Source organism: Scyliorhinus canicula, chromosome 11 (assembly GCF_902713615.1).
Source record: "Scyliorhinus canicula chromosome 11, sScyCan1.1, whole genome shotgun sequence".
NCBI lineage: Eukaryota > Metazoa > Chordata > Chondrichthyes > Carcharhiniformes > Scyliorhinidae > Scyliorhinus > Scyliorhinus canicula.
Genome location: NC_052156.1, coordinates 126560569 through 126581663, shown reverse-complemented (window position 1 = coordinate 126581663; position 21095 = coordinate 126560569). Strand labels below are relative to the sequence as shown.

General features: G+C 49.4%; 1 protein-coding gene across 2 annotated transcripts in view; it reads left to right on the top strand.

Moving 5' to 3' along the window:
* The window catches only part of cog5 (component of oligomeric golgi complex 5), a 177067-nt gene that overhangs the window by 83906 nt on the left and 72066 nt on the right, over positions 1-21095 (top strand). The window lies entirely within an intron of this gene.

Sequence of the window (21095 nt, the reverse complement as noted above, 5' to 3'; positions counted from 1 at the left end):
GGGTAGAAAATTCCAAAGTTTGAGTGAAAATATTTTCTATCTCAGCCCTGAATGATTGAACTCTAATCCTGAGACTATAGCACCCCACCCCATATTCCAGATTTCCAGCCAGAGGAAACAACTACTTCGTGAGGCTCCTTCAGAATCTGCATGTTTCAATGTGATCACCTCTCATTCTTCTGAACTCCAGAGAGTGCAAGCCTAACTCGGTATAGGACAACTGTCTCTACTCAGGAATTAAGCTGTTGAACGTTTGTGTGCAGCCTCCAAGGCATGTGTGTCCTTCCTTAGATAGGGAGACCAAATCTGTGCATAGTGCTTGATATGGTCTCACCAAAGCTCTGTACAATTGTAGCAAGAGTTCTTATTCTTGAACTTCAATCACCTTGCAATAAAGGTCAACGTGCTAATTGCCTTATTAATTATTTGCTGTATTTGCATGCTAACTTTGCGATGGAATTCATGAGGGGCAATAGACTGGTAGGAGGAGGACATTGGACTTTGGAGGGGTTTATGCAAGCGTTTCTTTGTTTGTGCTCTGAAAACCTTACCCCTTGAAGTGTTTCTTTTGTTTTGATGGCGGAGTTTTTGGAGGGCAGGCTCTTCATGGGTGAATATCAAGGGTTGGTGCACCTTTTGCTGCTTTTCGGTGGAGTGTGGGGAGAGAAATTGGCGTGTTAGGGGATTGGAGGCCTGAGGGTGGTGGGGGAGTTGGTACCATGCTAGCTGGGAGGGGGGGGGGGGGGGGGGGGGTGAAGGGGTTTGGGAGGCCAGGTGTACTCCCGGATTGACTTTTTCCTGTTACACGAAGCATTGCAGGCGGGTGTGGTTGACTCGGAATATTTGGCGATTGTGGTCTCTGATCACACGCTCCACTGGGTGGGTTTGTGATTGGACCTGTTTGGGGGGGGGCAGTGGAGGTTGACTGTGGGGTTGTTGGGTGAGGAGGTGTGTGCGAGCAGGTGAAGGCTGCCATTCGGGAGTATGTGGAACTCAATGATACGGGGGAGGCCATGGCCGGCACGTTGTGGGAGGCCCTCAAGGTGATGGTTAGGGAGTAGTTAATCTCAATTTGGGCGCATAGAGGGAAGGCAAAACAGGCGGAGATGGCAAGGCTGGTAGATGAGATCCTGAGGGTGGACAGAAGGATTCTGGAGGCCCCAGAGGTAAGGCTACTGAATGAGAGGCAGAGGCTCCAGGTGGAGTTTGAATTAGTGTTCATGGGGAAGACAATGGGGCAGTTGCGGAGGGCCAGAGGGACAGTATATGAATATGGTGAGAAGGCGAGCAGGATACTGGCCCACCAGTTGAGGAAGTAGTAGTTGACGAGAGAGATTGGCAGAGTGAAGGACAAGATGGGAAAGGTGGTGTTGGTCCTGCAGGGGGTGAATGGTGTGTTTCAGGCGTTCTATTGGAGATTATGAGTCTGCGCCCCTGTCTAGGGGGGATGGAATGCGGCAGTTCTTGGACGAGTTGGATTTTCTCAGGATGGATGAGGAGTTGGTGCAGGGATTGGGGGCCCCAATCGGGCTGATGGAGGTGATGGAGAGTTTTGTGGCGATGCAGGCAGGGAAGACCCAGATGTGTTCCCGTTGGAGTTCTATAAAAAGTTTTGGGGGGACCTGGGGCCATTGTTGGTGGGGACATACAACGAGGTTAGGAAGAGTGGGGAGCTCCCTCCTACACTATCACAGGCAACCATCTCTTTGATATTGAAAAAGGGTAAGGATCTGGAGCAGTATGGATTGTACCGCCTGATATCGCTATTGAACGCAAATGCCAAGTTTCTGGCAAAGGTGCTGGCTATGCGAATTGAGGCTTGCGGTTATAGGCGAGGACCAAACCAGGTTTTTGAAAGGGAGGCAGCTGACGGCGAATGTGAGCAGGCTACTCAATGTAATTATGATGCCTCTGGAGGGGGTCGAGGTGGTAGTGGTGATGGATGCAGGGAAGGTGTATGACCGGGTGGAGTGGGAATATCTATGGGAGGTGCTGGGGCGGTTCGGGTAGGAATTTGTGGACTGGGCCCAGCTGCTGTAAAAGGCACCGGTCGCAAGTGTGCGGAGCACAAGGTCTCTCTCTTCGCGGACGACCTGCTGTTATACATTTTGGACCCATTGGTGTCATTATGGGGATTTTGGAAGATTTTGGTTGTTTCTCCAGGCACAAGTTGAACATGGGGAGTGAGGTGTTCCGATTGAGGCCAGAGGGCAGGCGAGGAGCCGATGGGCCGAGTGCTTGAAAGTGGGATTAATGTAGGCCAGAGTCGTCTTTTTTTTGTCAGCACAGGCTTGATGGATCGAAAGGCCTCTTCTGTACTGTATGATTCTATGAAATGCGCAATACTTTTTAAAACAGGAAAATAGAAACCTATGGGGATGTCACTAAACAGTGGGATTAGTTTTGCATTTTCTAGAAAAGGATGGGTCCAAATACAATGAGCTGAATTGCTTGTGCTGAAGGCATCTAGGTTCTATGAAATTAATTCCATAAATAGCCGGGTTAGATATGAAGTTACCAGTAACAATAGTATTGGTTGCAGTCAAGTTTATTTTGGAAATGTTTTCATATCTGCCAAGATCTGTTCCCATTTTATAATTGATTTCACAGTTTACCATCCTTACTTGAACTCAGCAATGTAAATAATACTTTACTATTATGAAATCAAGCTTTGACTTGAAAAAAGGCAGCAAGCTGTTAATTTCTTGCTTATTTTACCAGCCTCATTAAACACTTGACATATTTATGGTAAGTGGTTCTCGAAGGTGAAACTAAAATGTTCAGCCACATGTGTGAATACGACCATTATTCAGATCTATTAATCTTTAGTGATTTGATGTTTTAGTTCATCAGCACTATTTTTGTGTAAAGAGAAGTAATCCTTAAAGCTTGATTCATTAAAGCTGCAAGGTTTTGTACTCGTAGTTAAACATGAAATCCAAATGAGTGGGTAAGACTTTTATTTAATACCTCTTCCATATGTGGGCTCCTAACCTGTCTGAGCATTTTGAACAAATATAAGATATGATCCCTGAATGATAGAGGAAAGGAGTTAAATTAGAAGAGTGTGAAGTTGTGCTATTGGTGTAAGTTCTTTCCTTTGAGGTGCAAAAACTAGGAAGAAAGTTATTTCCCATCCACTTGGTTCAGAAGGATGCATGTGCATGGTATACATTTTAACTGTATATTCATGCCAGTTAAATCAGTCACTAACGCTTGGAAATAACAATTATGTGTAAAAAAGGGATATGTTATTTTTTAAACATGGATTAGTCACAGTTGATGGTGTTATGGTTTGTGCACACACCTAGCTTAAAAATTATGCAAATAAAAACAAACTTCTAGAAATACTCAGATCAGACAGCATTTTTGAAGAGAGAAACAGAATTAATGGGCCCGACCTACCGGTCACATCGTGCACGACCAGGAGCGTGGCGTGGCTGACAGATGCTGGGTTAAGCCACCCATGAGCTTCCCAGCAGCCACGACACCTCGCAGAATCTACTCCAGTCCCGCGAGGTGGCGCAACCAGAATCCAGCCCACAATGGGCGGGACCAGGGTGTGCACGCTTAAGCTGGTTTTAAACCGATTTAAGTGTACTTATCCACAAACTACCAGCCTCCACAGGGAGGCCACAGCCCACACCGTTCGGTACTGGTCCACACAAACATGGTCCAGCTGTACAGCACCAGGGGGTATCCCAGACCATCGGAGGCCCCTTGGTAGCCAGGGAAAGTGCAGGGTGTCCCGCTGGCCTTCCCCCTGGACCGCAGGCACCGTGGCACTGCCTGAGTAGCACCGCAAAACTATCAGGAGCACTCCAAGGGTTACAGTGTCAGGGTGGCCAGGTGTCAGGGTGGCACTGCCAAGGGTCAGAACCTGAGGGGACCATGCCCATGGAAGGATGGTGGAGGGGGGTATGAAGGGGGAGGTGCAGGGCAGGTAAGTAGGGGCCTCTGGGAGGTTGGGGAGTTAACGGGTGGGGTCCTGGAAAGTGGGGGGGGGGGGGGGGCTCAGGAACCCCAAAGCCGGTGTTCTCACGGGTGGGGGGGGGGGGGGGGGGAGGAGGGGGGACTGCCCATGTATGTGGGGTGACATTGCCCATGGGTGGGAGGGACCCACAGGCTCACTTTCAAAATGGCGGCCCGATCTTTGAGTCCTACGCCCAGTGATAAAGAACATTGTACGTGTGGGCTAAACTCACCAGGGCCCAAAAGGGACTAAAAAAGTGACTCTCGTCAGATACTGGTGGGAAACCCGGGTCCCTAGTGCTGTGAAGCATCAGTGCTAACCACTGTGCTACCGTGCTGTCCTATAATTTATCAGAGAATAGTTTTGACCCATCAATCTCTGGGTTATGGGCCCAGCACGATTCCGCTGTGTAACTCTGCTTCCCAGGCGGGCATTGGGCAGTGAGAAGAAAGGATGTAAAAGGCAGGTATTACATTTCCTGTATTTGCATGGAAAGGTGCCATGGAGACAGATTTAAAAAAAAAATACTTTTATTCTCCTCTTGCACATTTTCTCTCAAATTTACACCCACCAACAATAATCAGTAACAAATATGTCAATCCCCATATCAATAACAATGATCCCATCCTCCCACCAAACCCCAAACATTAGCCTGCATGTTCACACAAACAAATGATAAAAGGGAATTGGGGATCATCCATAGCCGCCATTAACACACACAGCGTCCCTCCCCCCAACCCTCCCACCCACACGCCCCAACTAATGTTCGGTGTTATCCAGTTCTTGAAAGTGCAAAATGAATAATGCCCATGGATTGTAGAACCCCTCCATCCTTCCCCTCAGTTCAGACTTAACCTTCTCAAAAGTCAAGAATTCCAACAGGTTCCCACGCCAGGGCACAAGGTGGAGAGGTTGCTCTCTAACCTATCAGATCTGCCTTCGGGCGATAAACAAGGCGAAGGCTACAACATCTGCCTCCGCACCCATTTCCAACCCTGGCTGGTCCAACACCCCAAATATGGCCTCCCGGGTCCAGTTTCACATGGACCACTTTAGAAATTACGCTAAAAACTTCCTTCCAGTAATCCTCTAGCTTTGGACAGGACCAAAACATATGAATGTGATTTTCCCCCCCCCTGGCAACGTTCACACACATCTTTCATCCTTCAAAGAATTGGCTCATCCTCGCTCTCGGAGGTGTGCTCTGTATACCACTTTCAGCTGTATCAGCCCCAACCTCGCGCACGAGGTGGAGGCAGTCACTCTCCGGATCACCTCACACCAGAACCCCCTCCTCCATATCCTCTCCCAACTCTTCCTCCCACTTTGCTTTGATCCCTTCCAGTGGTGCCTTCTCCTCTTCCAAAATAGCTCCGTAAACCGCTGACACTACCCCCTCCTCCAGCCCCCCTGTCATCAGCACCTCCTCCAGCAATGTGGAGGCCGTCTCCACCGGGAAGCTCTATATCATTTTCTGGCAAAGTCTCGAACCTGCATGTATCTAAACATTTCCCCCTGCTCCAGCCCATACTTCGCTTCCAGCTCCTTCAATCCTGCAAACCGACCCCTAAGAAACAAATCTTTTAGTGTCTTAATCCCTTTCTCCCATTTCAGAAACTTTCCATCCCACCTCCCTGGCTCAAATCTGTGGTTCCCCCGAATTGGCATTTCCCTTGACCCTGCCCCCAACCCGAAGTGTTGGTGAAACTGCTTCCAAATTCTCAATGAAGCTATTATTACCGTACTCCCTGAGTATTTCCCCAAGGCTATCTGGAGCAGCGCTGTTGCTAGTGCTTTCAATCCCGACCCCTTTGAGTCCTACTCCCCAGTGATTCCCAGACTCACTGGGAATCAACTCCTCTGACCCAGCCCCGCACCTTCTCCACGTTCGCTGCCCAGTCGTAATACACCAGGTTTGGAAGACCGAAACCCCCTGCCTGTCTTCCCCTCTGTAGCAGCACCTTTCTAACTCTGGCCACCTTCCCTCCCCATATGAACGAAGTAATCCTTCCCTCAATCTCTTTGAAAAAAGCCTTTGGCAGGCATTGGAAAATAAACAGAAATCGTGGCAACACGTTTATTACACACACTCCCGAGCAACCTGCATCCCCAGGTACCTAAAGTGAGTCCCTGCCCTACGGAATGGCAGCCCCCCCGCCCCTGCCCCCACCCCCGGCCAAGACACCACAAAATACTCACTATTGTCTAGATTTAGTTTGTACCCCGAGAAAGACCCAAACACTCGAAGCAGCTCCAATATTCCCCCTATCGACACACTCTGCTCCGACATGTATACCCCGGCACTATTCCTTTCCATACCCCCGAACTTCTTAATGCGATGGCCAACGGCTCAATCGCGAGTGCAAACAGCAGGGGGGGACATAGGACATCCCTGCCTCGTCCCACGGTGGAGAGAAAAGTATCTCGAGCTGATGTTGTTTGTGCGGACACTCGCCCTCGGCTCCTTATATAGTAGCTTTACCCCGTTCACAAATCTTGGTTCAATCCCAAACCACTCCAGAACTGCCATCAAGTACCCCATTCTACCTGGTCAAATGCCTTCTCAGTGTCCAATACCACAACCACCTCTGTTTCCTTCCCCTCTGCCGGTGCCATAACGACGTTCAATACCCTTCTAAGGTTTGAAAAGAGCTGCCTCCCTCTCACGAACCCCGTCTGACCTTCACCTAACACCTTCGGGAGGCACAACTCCAGCCTACCCACCAGTATCTTCGCCAATACTTTTGCGTCCACATTCAGAAGTGATATGGGCCTATACGACCCACACACCGTCAGATCCTTATCTTTTTTTAGCAACAGGGAAATCGATGCCTGCCCCAAAGTTTGTGGCAACACCCAGTTCCCTCTCGCCTCTTCAAACATCCCCACCATCAGGGGTGCCAGCTTATCCTTGAATTTTTTATAATATTCCACCAGAAACCCATCCGGCCCTGCCACCTTTCCCGACTGCATCCTCCCAATCGTATCCTTTATCTCCTGCTCTACTATCACTCCTTCTAATGTTGCCCTGTCCCCCCTCCCCTAACCTCGGGTACTCCAACCCATCTAGAAATTCCTGCATCTTACGGTCTCCCCCAGGTGACTCTGACCTGTACAACCTCTCATATAATTCCTCAAATTGTTAATCAGATCCGGAGCCACCACCAACTTCCCTGCCCTATCCCCCACCTGAACAATTTCCCTTACCGCTGCTTCCCTCCGGAGCTGACCCGCCTTATCTCCATGTTCGTAAACTGCACCCCTTGCTCGTCTCATTTGGCGCATCGCCTTCCTGGTAGATAGTCGGTCAAAGCTCGCTGTAGTTCCTTCCTCTTTTCCGGATTTGCTGGGTCCCCATCTTCTGCATAACTCCTATCTACCTCCAACATCTCATCTATTACCCTCTGCCGCTCCAACCTCGCCTCTTCGTCCACCCTGGCCTTAAATGAAATCACCTTACCCCTCACCACCGCCTTTAGAGCCTCCCAAACAACTGCCTTCGACACCACCCGTACAGTTGAAACCTACATATTCCTCAATTACCTTTTCAATTTTGTCACAGAACCCTTGGTCCCCCAAAAGTCCCACATCTAAATTCCACCCCGGCCTCTGCGCTTCCCCCTTCTCCAGTACCATATCCACCCAGTGCGGAGTATGATCTGACACTGCAATTGCCGAGTATTCCGACCCCTTAACCCCAGCCAGCAAAGCCTTTCCCACCACAAAAAAGTCGATCCGCGAGTACACCTTATGGACTGCTGAGAAAAATGAGTACTCCCATTCCCTTCCGGGTGCAGAAACCTCCAAGGGTCCACCCCTCCCATTTCCACCATTAGCCCAGCCACGTCTTGTCCCCCCTGATGGGACCAGCGAGCGTGACCGTGACCTGTCCAACCTTGGCTCCTGCACCAAGTTCCAGTTTCCCCCCCACTATCAGTTCATGTGTGTCCAAGTCGGGGATGGCCCCAAACACCTTGTTTGCGAATCCCACATCCTCACAATTGGGACCGTATACACTTAACAGCGCCACTAACCTCAATTCCAGCGCCTCTGTCACAATCACATATCTACCCCCCTGATCTGCCACCGCCTTCTCCATCTAGAACAGGGGTGGGCAAACTTTTCCGTGCAAGGACCACATTCAGAAATTCACAATTCACAAAGGGCCGCATAGTATATTAAGTAAAATAATTACTTCACCCGGTTATGATTCTGGGCGCCTCATATAGAACATAGAACAGTACAGCACAGAACAGGCCCTTCGGCCCTCGACGTTGTGCCGAGCAATGATCACCCTACTCAAGTCAACGTATCCACCCTATACCAGTAAGTAACCCAACAGCCCCCCCCCCCCCCATTAACCTTAAAAAGAATTTAAAAAAAAAAAAAAATTTTTTTTAAAAAATTATTATTATTTTTTTTTAATGACTTGGTGGGCCGCAGAAATACCTTTGGCGGGCCGCATGCGGCCCGCGGGCCGTAGTTTGCCCACCCCTGATCTAGAAGCATAGATGGAGACGGATGTTGAGGTGATTGTGATGTGAATCAGGATATCGCAGAAGGGAACTTCTTTTGGAATGCTGAAAGGGGAGGGGAAGATGTTTTTGATGGTGGTGTCACTCTGGATGTGGCGGGAAATTATCCATTGACTACGGAGGCTGGTAGGATGGAAGATGAGGACAAGGGGAATCTTATTGTGATTCTGGGCGGGAAGGGAAAGTGCAGGATATGTGGTATACATGGTTGAAGGACCTGTCACTCAGGTTGTAGGGGTGGGCGTTATCCTTGGTTGAGGTAAAAAGAAGCCATCTTGGGACTGATCCACCTGGCGCACTGCACCTGAACGGCGGTGTGGTGTGGTCGGTAGATGCCGGGTGATCCCTCTTCCGGGATCTACCTGGCCCGCTGCATCTCGTGAGATCTAACGTGATCTCGTGAGACGTCCCGATCTGAATCCTACCCATTGTGGGGAGATCACTATCTGGTAAATCTGGGGATTGGAGGCACCCTGGCACTGCTGGTGCCACCTTGGCACTGCCAATCTGGCACCCTGGTACTGCTGGCCTAGCACCCTGGCAGTGCCACCTGGGTGTCAACCTGGCATTGCCAAGATTCCCAGATGACACTGCTAGCCTGGCATTGCCAAGGTGCCAAGCTGACATTTTTCACGTGGCAGGGATCGGGCCGGGGGTGCACTGCATTTGTGAGTGTCGGGTGGGGGGTGCTCACGAGGACCTCCTTATAGGTGAGTTGGGGTTTAAAAATGGTGTCCCGATCTCTCCCTGCACTGAGGACTTCCGGCGAGCAGAGCTCCTCGGTGCAGGAAACGGGGCTAAGTGGGTCCTCGGCAGGGCGTTCTCCACTGAGGCCCCGAATTGAAACGAGTCCCAATAGATATCGTGGTATCCCGATAGATAATTAAACGTGCTCGTCATGGGACTCTTTGAGTTTGGTTAGATCACACCCCTTAAGTGTCGGTATGGAAGATTGCATCATCAGAATAAATGTGACAGTGACGGAGGAACTAAGAGAATGGAATGAAGTTCTGAGCAGGTTTCTAAGGAAATGTCGTTGAGGTGGCATTCTTTAATCATGCCAACTCATAGCAGTTCCTTTCTCTCAACCTTGTTTCCATACTCAATGCTTTATTTCACTCTGTAACCAGTCAACTCCTGCTCCTTTATATCCATTAGTTTTGACTTTGTAGGTTTGCTAAAAGTTTGTTGGAGAGCACAAGACTCCCATCTGTAAACTACTGTCATGTCTATAGGTGTTAAAACTAAAGTAAGTATTATGTTGGGGACTTGAAGTTATGAAGACATTAGTCGGCATTAGCATTTACTAATCATATATATGATTTCAGAGAAATAATAGTGATCAAATTTCAAATCTAATTAGGATATTATGATTAGGGGTGTTCGCAAACGTTTTCCACATGAATCATGTACATGTCAAAGGTGAGTAGCTAGAGGGCAGATGCATAGTTACAAAGCATCCCAGAACTTGTGGTGCATCATAGGTAAGTTTTGAGGTTGAAAAGCTTTTTTTCACTGGTGCTCACTTGATTTTAAGTCTTGAGAGCACAAAATAGTTAGATATTGTTATAGGCTCAAGTATGTATGAGCTGCAACATCGTGTTCAATGACAGGAATGCCTGGTGAAAATGTTCACTTTTGGACTTTTAGCAATTTTCACCTGTCAGAATCCTTCCATCTATGTGAAACGATAGACATGCAGCAAATGGTGTAAGAGTCCTTGCTATTTATTTCCTTTGTTACCATTTTTTAATGTTTTATTATTTCGCTTCGTGGACCCATAATCGGAATGTGCCTTGAAGCAGAAAACTCAAGGTTGAAGCAGCCTGCTTGTCGGGATTCCATGGTACCGAGTGGATCTTGGGAACCAGTTCTCGTTCTCTTTCTTTCTCTCTCTCTCTCTCTCTCTCTCTCTCTCTCTCTCTCTCCATCAAAACGAAAGCTACACTTCAGAAAACGCTAACTCGAAATCATCGCAGTGCATCAGGGATCTTTATCCTTTTATCTTTATTAATTTTTTTCTTTCCATTTCCACCACTATTTTCTGTCTGTATTATGTGTGTGGTGCATGTCTATGTGTACAGAGGGGGGTTGGAAAAGGGGTAGTAGAAGTCAGTTACATCTTCTGTCCATTTATTATACCATACATAATAAAAGGTCACTTGTTAAAGTTACAAACTTTGCGACTGCAGTTTATTGAACTCAATCAAGGACCTTTGATATTCTAATTAAAATTTAATTTTACCTGTGTTGCAACTCCAGATCAAGAGGGCCTGGAATTGACCACGCACTAGCCCTAGGTACCACTTTAAACTGGGTGCGGCTTAACCTCGCACACGACGAGGATACATTCACCCTCTGCAAGACCTCCGCCCACGTCTAGGCCCCCACCTCCCTTCCTAGCTCCTCCTCCCATTAACACTTAATATCCCCCCACCAAGGCTCCATCCCACTCCATCAACTCCTTATAGATAGCCGACACCTTACCCGTCCCTATTTCGTCCTTCGACAGCACCTTGTCCTGCAACCCGGGGGCGGCAGCACAGGAAAGGACGGCAAGAACGATAAAGACGTCAACAACAAAGCCCTCAAACTCGCATCCCTGCATGATGCCGCCTCCACATGCTCCCATACTGACCCCTCCCCCATGGCCCACTTCCTTACCATAGCAATGTTCGCCACCCAATAATAGTTTGTGATGTTCGACAATGCCAGTCCCCCTCCCTTCGCCCCCGCTACAAGAAAGCCCGCCGCACCTGCGGGGTCTTTCCCTCCCCCACAAACCCGGAGATCATCCCATTGACTGTCCTAAAAAGAATGACTTGGGAACAAAGATTGGGAGGTTCTGAAATACAAACAGAAACCTTGGCAGCACCGACATTTTCCCTGTCTGCACCTGCCCTGCCAACGACAGCGGCAGTACATCCCACGCTGTGGGAGGCATTCAAGCTTGTAGTCAGGGGAGGAGTTCATATCAATTTGGGAGCATAGGGAGAAAACGGTGTGGGAGGAGAGGGCAATGCTGGTGGATGAGATTTTGAGGGTGAACAGAAGATGTTTGGAAGCGCCGGAGACAGTTTGGCTGAAGGAGAGGCAAATGCTCCAACTAGTTTGATCTAGTTTCTAAGGGTATGGTGGTGGGACAGCTGCGGGGGGCCAGAGGGGCAGTGTATGATATGGGGAAAAGGCGAGTAGGATGTTGGCCCTTTAAATTTGGAGTGATTCTCCAAATCCTCCACTTTCTCCCTCAGCCTCTTCTGACTCTTCTGTATTACTCCCACCTCCGGCACCAACAAGGCCAACTGCTCCTCCAGCTCTTCCACTGCCTCCTCCACTTTCTGAATCACCTGGCTCTGGGACTCCAGCCTCTGCTCAACTCGCTTGATCCCAGATCTCAGTGGTTCCACCACCGTGGCCAGGCCTTCCAGGGCCTCTTTCCTTTGTTGCAGGAACTTATTATTCAGAAACTATACCAACTGCTCCGTTGACCACTGGGTGGGCAACGCACCCCCTCCTTGTTCTCTGCCATCTTTTCCTCAAAGACTCTCCTGCTCCCGCTGCTCTTTTCTTCTTGCACCACTTGTTGTCTGCTGATCCATCTACCAATCGCACCAGAGGAGTATTACTTTCCCCAGGCACTCCGATACCTTTTGCCCTCAAATACTATGCCCACCTGGCAGGAAAAGACCAAGAACATCCTCCTTGAGTGGGAGCCACCAAATGTGCGAACACTCACTCCATGACCGCCATCAGAGGTTTCCTTCATGTCACACTTGCAGAGACCCTTGAAATGGAGCGTTGGATTGATCCTACTGGTTTTCTGGCTCTGACTCCTCCCCATACAGAATACTCTTGGTATTTTATCCATCTTCTATACTGCGAACGTACCCAAGCTAGGCTAGTTGCTTCTGCTTGATTGGTCCTAGCATACCTGCAGGCCCTTGGACTGTGTCTCCTGTCTTGGAAACCCACCTACCATCCTTAAGGACAGCAAGCATGGAGGCAGCCAATTAGGAGGCCATCTTCTCAGCACTGACAACATGGCAGACTTGGGAACGACCATGGGCTCTAAGTTTAGGTCCCACCATCAGCTCAGAGTCAAAAAGCTACATTAATGGCACTAATGACTTGTTTTTACATTCTGTGCACCAGTACCATATTTTCGCTGCAGAATCCATCTTGCATTTTCTAACTTTGCTACTCAAACAGCGTGTTTGTGACCTGTAATAATGCCAACTCCACATTCAGTAACAGCTGTATTCTAGAAGCTGCCAGTTTCTATACTCTGTTGCCTGCTACTGACGTGCCACTTTTATTGCTCGGGCAGGATGCAACAACTTGTTCGCACCTGTTTTGAAAAGAGCACAATAAACAAAAACCACAAGCACAATTGGGAGATGGGAGGGAAGCTTCATGCAGTTATCTTTAAACTAGTAGCTTAAACTTCTAATTTTGGAGTCGGAGTGGTTTAAACAGTGGAAGAGACAAAATTGGGAGAGAAACGAAAAATGATCCATTAGTTACCAAGGATTGGGTTGTCGAGGAGAGGGACTGAATAAGTACCCTCCAGACCAGGAGCCACCTTACTGTTAAGAACCCCACTGATGTTACATGTGAGAATGTCTCAGAGCCCTAAAGGGTAACTTGAGACACAGGTTCTTGTGTATTTTTGTTCGGAATAATGTGAGGAAACAATGTACAACTCACTGAGGAATCAGTCCAGTGTTGTGTAAACAATTAATAAAGAATATTTATTAAAGTAAAAGTAAAGAATAAACATGACAAAAGACTAATGTACACTATGACACTTAAGTATATGAATAACTAAACACACCGTGTTATCTGAAATTACCTCTTGTTTCCAAAATATGCTCACTTTCCCTGAACTCCCGTAACTGCCTCCCCGAACAGGCGCCGGAATGTGGCGACTAGGGGCTTTTTCACAGTAACTTCATTTGAAGCCTACTTGTGACAATAAGCGATTTTCATTTCATTTTCATTTCAACTTTCTGGAACATCCCTTTTTCCAAACAACAGCCAATTTTTAGGAACTCTATAGGTCAAATGCAGTTAATAGTTACCACACAATATTGCTTAGGTAATATTAGGAGAATATTTGCAATCTGTCGTGGCTCTAAATATTAAATAGAACAGGCCTCTGTGGCTGAGATCACAGATGGAACTGGCTTCTCTGACTGATGAAGGGAGCACGAGCCAACTTCTCCAACAAGTGTGCTTGCAGTACATTGTTCAGTCTCTTTGATATTTCCCTCTGTGTGGATTCTGCAGTCAACCTCTCTCATTCCTTGTCATCAGAAGTTATCATCTGTATCATCCCACTGATCTCTGGTAAACAGTGTTTCTGAAAAGGCCAATCACACCTCATTCTCTCTAGACTCCTGCTAATCTTATTGAGCAAAACATATCTCATTCTGAGAGATGCCTGCTAGTCTTGTTACTTGTCTGATATTTTATTGTCAAGTTGAGTTCACTGTTAATCTCGTTAACCTCCCACACCACGGTAGCATGGTGGTTAGCATAAATGCTTCACAGCTCCAGTGTCCCAGGTTCGATTCCCGGCTGGGTCACTGTCTGTGCGGAGTCTGCATGTCCTCCCCGTGTGTGCGTGGGTTTCCTCCGGGTGCTCCGGTTTCCTCCCACAGTCCAAAGATGTGCGGGTTAGGCGGATTGGCCATGCTAAATTGCCCGTAGTGTCCTAAAATGTAAGGTTAAGGGGGGATTATTGGGTTACGGGTATAGGGTGGATACGTGGGTTTGAGTAGGGTGATCATTGCTCGGCACAACATCGAGGGCTGAAGGGCCTGTTCTGTACTGTTCTATGTTATATATGTTCTATACCTCATGTATCATTTCATAGGATTATAGAATGGTTACAGTGGAGAAGGAAACAATTTGGCACATTGTGTCTATGCTGGCTCTATGAAAGAGTAATTAATGAAATGTCACTCCCCTGCCTTTTCCCCCGTCCTTCCACATTCTTCCTTTTCACATAGTAATTCAATTTACTCTTCAATGCTTGATTGAATCTGTCTTCACCACACACTCTGGCAGTACATTCAAGATACTAACTACTCATTGCATGGAAAAGGTTTTCCTCATGTCACTATTTCTTCTTCTGCCACTCACCTTCAATCGCTGCCCTCTGATTCTCCATCCACCCACCAATGGGAACATTATCTATTCTGACCCCATGATTTTTGTTTTAGAAAACATTTTATTGAGGCATTTATAATTTTAACATTTTAATATTCTAAACAACAGAATACACGCAATACATACCGATACACGCAAAACTCCCACAATAACATACCCAACTTCCCCCCCGCCCTAACTCCTAGCTCCCCATATATTAGATTCCCTGCCCTTATTCTTCACTTCCATGCCCCCCGCCCCCCACCTCCTGCTGACGGTCAGTTTTCCTTAAAGAAGTCCATGAACGGCCGCCACCTCCGAGCCTGTACTGAACCCCTTAAAGCGAACTTAATCTTCTCTAGCCTGAGAATCCCTACCATGTCACTGACCCACACCCCTGACTTTGGAGGCTCCGAGTCCCTCCATCCCAGTAAAGTCCGTTTCCAGGCCACCAGGGAGGCAAAGGCCAAAACTTCGGCCTTTCTCCTCCCCTGGGCTCCCGGATCTTCCAAATATTGCCACCTCTGGACTCGGAGTCACCCTCCCTTCCAGGACTTCTGACATGACATCTGATAATCCCTGCCCAAATCCCCTCCGCTTCGGACACGCCCAAAACATATGTACATGATTCGCCTGACTTGCCCCGCACCGCCCACATCTGTCCTCCACCTCCTCAAAAAATCTACTCATCTGGGCCACAGTCATATGAGCCCTGAGGACCACTTTGAACTGGATCAGGCTAAACATGGCACATGACGAGGATGCATTGACTCTCCTCAGGGCCTTCTCCCACAGCCCGACTTCCAACTCCTCCCACTTCCTCTTCACCTCCCCGATTGGGACCCCTTCCCATTCCATCAATTCCTTATATATTTCCAAGAGCCTCCCCTCCCCAACCTCTGTAGTCCCCTTAGAGGGAGGCGAGGGAAGCTTGGAACCTGCCTCTGAACAAAGTCCGTACCTGCAGGTACCAAAATCTTCCCACCCGGCAACTCAAACTCCTCCTCTAGCTTCTCCAGGCTCGGGAAACTCTCCTCAATGAAGAGATCCCCAAATCTCTCAATCCCTGCCCGCTTCCACCTCCTAAAGCCCCTGTCTAGCCCCCCGGAGCGAACCAATGATTGTCACAGATTGGTGACCACACCAATCCAGTCTCATGTGCTGCCTCTATTGCCCCCACACTCTCAGGGCTGCCACTACCACTGGGCTTGTGGAGTACCAAGCCGGTGAGAACGGCAAAGGTGCCGTTTACAGAGCCTCCAGACTCGTGCCCTTGCAAGATGCCGCCTCCATTCGCTCCCAAACCGACATCTCCCCACTACCCATTTCCTAACTACCAAAATATTGGCCGCCCAGTTAATAAAGTTCGGAAGGGCCAAGCCTCCCTCCTACCCCCTCATGATTTTGAATACCTCTATCAAATCTCTTCTTCACTTTCTCTTCTCCAAGGTAAATAGCCCCACCTTCTCCAATCTATCTAAATCCTCATCTTTGGAACCATTCTCATAAATCATTTCTTCACCCTCTCTAATATCTACACATACCTCCGAAAGCATGGTGGGCAGAATGAGATGCAATTCTCCAGTTGAAGCTGAACCAGGTTTAACATATGTTCCTCTTTTTTGTACTCTATTTTGTACTCTATGCCCTTTTGATAAATCCTAGGATGCTGTATGTTTTATTACACACACTCTCAACTTGTCCTGCCACCTTCAGTGATTTATATAGATATACACCCAGGTTCCTCTGTACCCTCATTCCTTTTAGAATTGTGCCGTTTATTTTATATTATATGTCTGCATTCTTTCTACCTACCTAAAGTAATCACTTTGTACGTTGCTGCATTAGATATCATCTGCCCATTCTGCTAACCTTTTGAAAGGTTCTCCACTGTCCTCTTCACAGTTTATAATGCTTCCACGTTTTGTATTGTCAGCAAATTTTGAAATTGTGCAGAGTAAACCAGGCTAGGTTATTAGTTTTTATTTTTTTATTTTAATTTAAGTTTTTCAAAATTTTTCATAATAAGGCTACTTTCCCCTGATTCTTGGCTATTCTGTTGCCCACAAACAGGTCCCGCAACAATTGGGTGAATGGCTCCCACATTCTGTGGAAGCCGTCGTCTCACGATGGCGAATTTGATTTTCTCCATTTGGAGAGATTCCGAGAGGTCAGACAGCCAGTCTGCAGCTTTGGGTGGTGCTGCTGACCGCCAGCCGAACAGGATTCTACGGCGGGTGATCAGGGAGGCAAAGGCAAGGGCGTCTGCCCTCCTCTCCAGGAATAGATCTGGCTGGTCTGAAAACCCGAAGACCGCCACTTTTTGGCATGGCTCCACCCTCACCCCCACTTTGGACATTGCCTCGAAGAAGGCTGTCCAGTACTCCACATGTCTGGGGCAAGACCAGAACATGTGTACGTGGTTGGCCGGGCTTCCTTGGCACCGTTCACATATATCCTCCACCTCCGGGAAGAACCTACTCATACGAGTTCTTGTTAAGTGGGCTCTATGTACCACTTTTAGTTGTGTCAGGCTGAGCCTTGCGCACGTGGAGGTGGAGTTGACCCTATGCAGTGCTTCGCTCCAGAGTCCCCACCCTATCTCAATCCCCAGGTCATCCTCCCATTTCATTCTTGTTGCATCCAGTACGGTGTCGGCTCCTTCTACCAATCGGCCATACATGTCGCTACAGTTTCCTTTATCTAATATGCTTGCGTCCAGTAGTTCTTCCAGCAGTGTCTGTCATGGTGGTTGTGGGTATGTCCTTGTCTCCTTTCGTAGGAAGTTTTTTAGTTGCAGGTACCTTAGCTCGTTCCCCCTGGCTAGCTGGCATTTCTCTGTCAGTTCGCCCAGTGTTGCGATCCTGCCGTCTGTGTATAGGTCCCTGACTGTCAGTGTCCCTCTGTCCTGTCCCCACCTTTTGAAGGTGGCGTCAGTCAGTGCTGGCGTGAACCTATGGTTGTTGCAGATGGGAGCTTTACTCAACATTTTGCTCAGGCCAAATTGCTGCTGTAGTTAGTTCCAGGGCTGGAGGGTGGCATGAGGGTGAGTGGGAGTGTGTTCCATCTTTGCAGGTCTTTTTTTACTTCCTCTGTCAGACTGATGAGGTTCCATTTGTGGATCCCTTTCCAGTCATGGGCTATTTGGGTCCCCAGGTAGCGGAATTTGTGTCGGGCTTGTTTAAACGGCAGTCCCGTTAGTGCTGCCCCACCTACTTGTGGGTGTACTGGGAAGATCTCGCTTTTGCTCATATTGAGTTTGTAGCCCGAGAAGGCGTCAAACTCTTTCAGGAGCGCGATGATTCCGTCCATGCTGCTTTGTGGGTCCGAAATGTAGAGGAGCAGGTCATCTGCATAGAGTGAGATTCTGTGCTCTCTGCCTCCCCTTCGGATCCCCCTCCAGCTTTTTGTTGCTCTGAGCGCAATTGCTAGTGGCTCAATCGCTAGAGCAAACAGCAGCGGGGACAGTGGGCATCCTTGTCTGGTGCCCCTGTGAAGCTGGAGTTGGTGTTGTTCGTCCGCACACTCGCCATGGGAGCGTTGTATAGGAGATTTACCCAGGAGGTGAATCCTGTTCCAAGCCCGAACCGCTCCAGTGCCTCTGAGGTATTTCCATTCGACTCTGTCGAAGGCCTTTTCTGCGACTCGGGAGATGATAACCTCTGGTGTTCTCTCACCGGATGGGGTCATTATCACGTTCAGCAGGCGCCTAATGTTCGAAGTAAGCTGTCTACCTTTGACAAAGTTCGTCTGTTCCTCCGCGACCACCTCTGGCATGCAGTCTTCTAGCCTTTTGGCTAGAATCTTGGCCAGTATTTTGGCATCCGCGTTCAGCAGTGAGATGGGTCTGTATGACCCACGTTCCGTTGGGTCTTTGTCCTTGGGTATCAGCGAGATTGAGGCCTGTTCTAGCGTGGGTGACAGTGTGCCCTTCGCCAGCGAGTCTGTGAATATCTCCCGCAGGTTCGGGGCCAGTGCTGTTGCAAATCTTTTGTAGAAGTCCGCCGGGAACCTGACTGGTCCCGGCACCTTCCCCGTCTGCATGGAGCTGACGCTGTCCATGATCTCTCCCAGTGCTAGTGGTGCTTCCAGTTCCCGTTTTCTGCCCTCTCCCATGACTGGTATGTCCAGTCCATCAAGGAACCGTTTCATCCTGGACTCCCCCTTGAGGGCTCTGACGTGTACAGCCTTTGGCAAAAGGCCCTGAAGACTTTGTTGATCTTTTCTGGTTCTGTTTCTAATGTGCCCCGAGTATCCCTGATTTGCGCAATTTCTCTGGTGGCTGCCTGCTTTCTCAGCTGCTGTGCCAGCAGGCGGCTGGCTTTGTCTCCGTGTTCGTATAGGCTCCCACGATCTTGGCGGAGTTGATGCACTGCCTTCCTGGTGGAGAGTAGATCGAAGTTCCTTTGTAACTCTTTCCTCTCCACCAGGAGCTATACAGTCGGGGCCTCGGAGTATTTGTGGTCTACCTCCAATATGGAGTTGACTAGCTGCTGCCTAGCCGCCCTTTCCTCCCTATCTCGTCGCGCTTTGAAAGCGATGATTTCCCCCTTTATTACGGCCTTTAGCGCTTCCCAGAACATGGGGGGTGAGACCTCCCTGTTTTGGTTCTTCTCCGTGTACTCTGCTATGGCCTGCAATATCTTTTCGTTGAAGGCCTTGCCTGCTAGTAGGGCAACGTTCAGCCTCCATGTGGGGCATTGGGCCCTGTCCGCCTCCAGCCTCACGTCCATGTAGTGTGGAGCGTGGTCTGATATAACCATTGCGGAGTATCCCACTTTGTCTATCCCCGGGAAGCATCGTTTTCCCCACCAGAAAGAAGTCAATTCTGAGCATACGTTGTGTACTGGGGAGAAGGAAGGAGAACTCCTCCCCTGGGTGGGTGAGCCTCCAGGGGTCTACCGGTGCCCCATCCAGGGCCCCGCTGACCATGACGTACCGTCCCCCTGGGTCCGTAACCGTCTTTGTCGCCTTAAACATCGTCCATTTGCTGATCAGTATTGCCAACCCCCTAGCCCTCGTCCCGTAGCAGGAATGGTAGGTCTCCCACCCAGCCCTTTCTTACCCGCAGTCGGCCCTGCTCTCTCAGGTGCATCTCTTCGAGGAAGATTATGTCGGCCTTCATATTTCTTAAGTGGGTGCAGATTCTGGATCTTTTCACTGGGCCATTGAGTCCCCTTACGTTCCAGGTGACTATCCTGGTGGGGGGGTTTCTGCCCCCTCACTCCTGTGGGATTAACCATACTTATCTGGTGGACGTGCCCTTGCCCTCCGGAGTTCCCCTTTGTTAGGGGGCCGTCCAGGATGGCTGCTGTCGCTGCTCTCTCCATGCAGTTGGGCCCCTATGCTCCGAGGTTTCCCTTCGTCCAGGGGGCACCCGACATGGCCGCCCGCTGTGCGACCGCCACGCGGGTAGCCCCCTGCACTCTGGGGTCTCCCTTCGCCCAGAGACTGTACTGGGTGGATGCTTGCAAAGATTCCTTGTTCCGAGCCCTCGGTTGTGGCACTTTGTAGCCCTATTGTTGTTCCTTTTCTAGCCTTGTTTGTCCCTGTGTTCCCCACCCCCCTGGTCCCTCCCCCCGGTCCCTCCCTTTTCTCCCCCTCTCTCCCCCCTCTTCCATATATCCCTCCTTTGTACCTCTTTCCCCTGCTCCTCTCCCCGTTTGCTCTCCCGTCTCTGTTGAGTGGTTTCCCCCCCCCCTTATTGGGGGCGTGCTGCGACCTTGCTTTGCTGCATGTCCCCAGCGCTAGCTTTCTTGCTAGTGCGGTGATCCCCCTCTCGGGAGTTACTGTCTCGCTTCTCCTTTGCCCAGCCTCTGCGTTTTTCTGCCCGCTCTTCCCCCATCCTACCTTGCGCTCTCCTCGCTTGCTCACCCTTCTCCGCTACTCTCGTGCTGGGGCCTGGTCTCCCACCTGTGGCGATCCCTCAAGTAGTGGTTTGCTCTTTATTCAGAGTGCGCTCGCCCTGGTAGGGGTGGGGGTGCCTGGCGTTGCCTCAATGTCCTCGTAAATTCTGATCAAGTGTCCTTCCCATTTGCAAGTTCTGTTTTTCCTGGCCCAGCGCAAGATTGTTTCCCTTTCTTTGTACCGGTGCAGTTTAGCTGTAACTGCCCTCGGGTGGTCCCCCACCTTGGGCTTTGGGCGCAGCGACCGGTGTGCTCTGTCCATTTCTGGTGGGTCAGGAAAGTTTCGCTTCGCACTAAGTTGCCCAGCATCACGGCCACGTAGGCAGTGGGGTTCCTACCCTCGATCCCCTCTGGTAGGCCCACTATCCTGACATTTTGTCGTCTTGAGCGGTTTTCCTGGTCGTCCACCCTGCCCTTCAGGCTCCCCTGCGTTGTGCCCAGTCTCGCCGCCTTTTTCTCCAGGGCCATGATCCGGTCGCTCATGTCAGCGACCTTCTTTCTATATCACATGTGCCCTTTTCCAGCTCC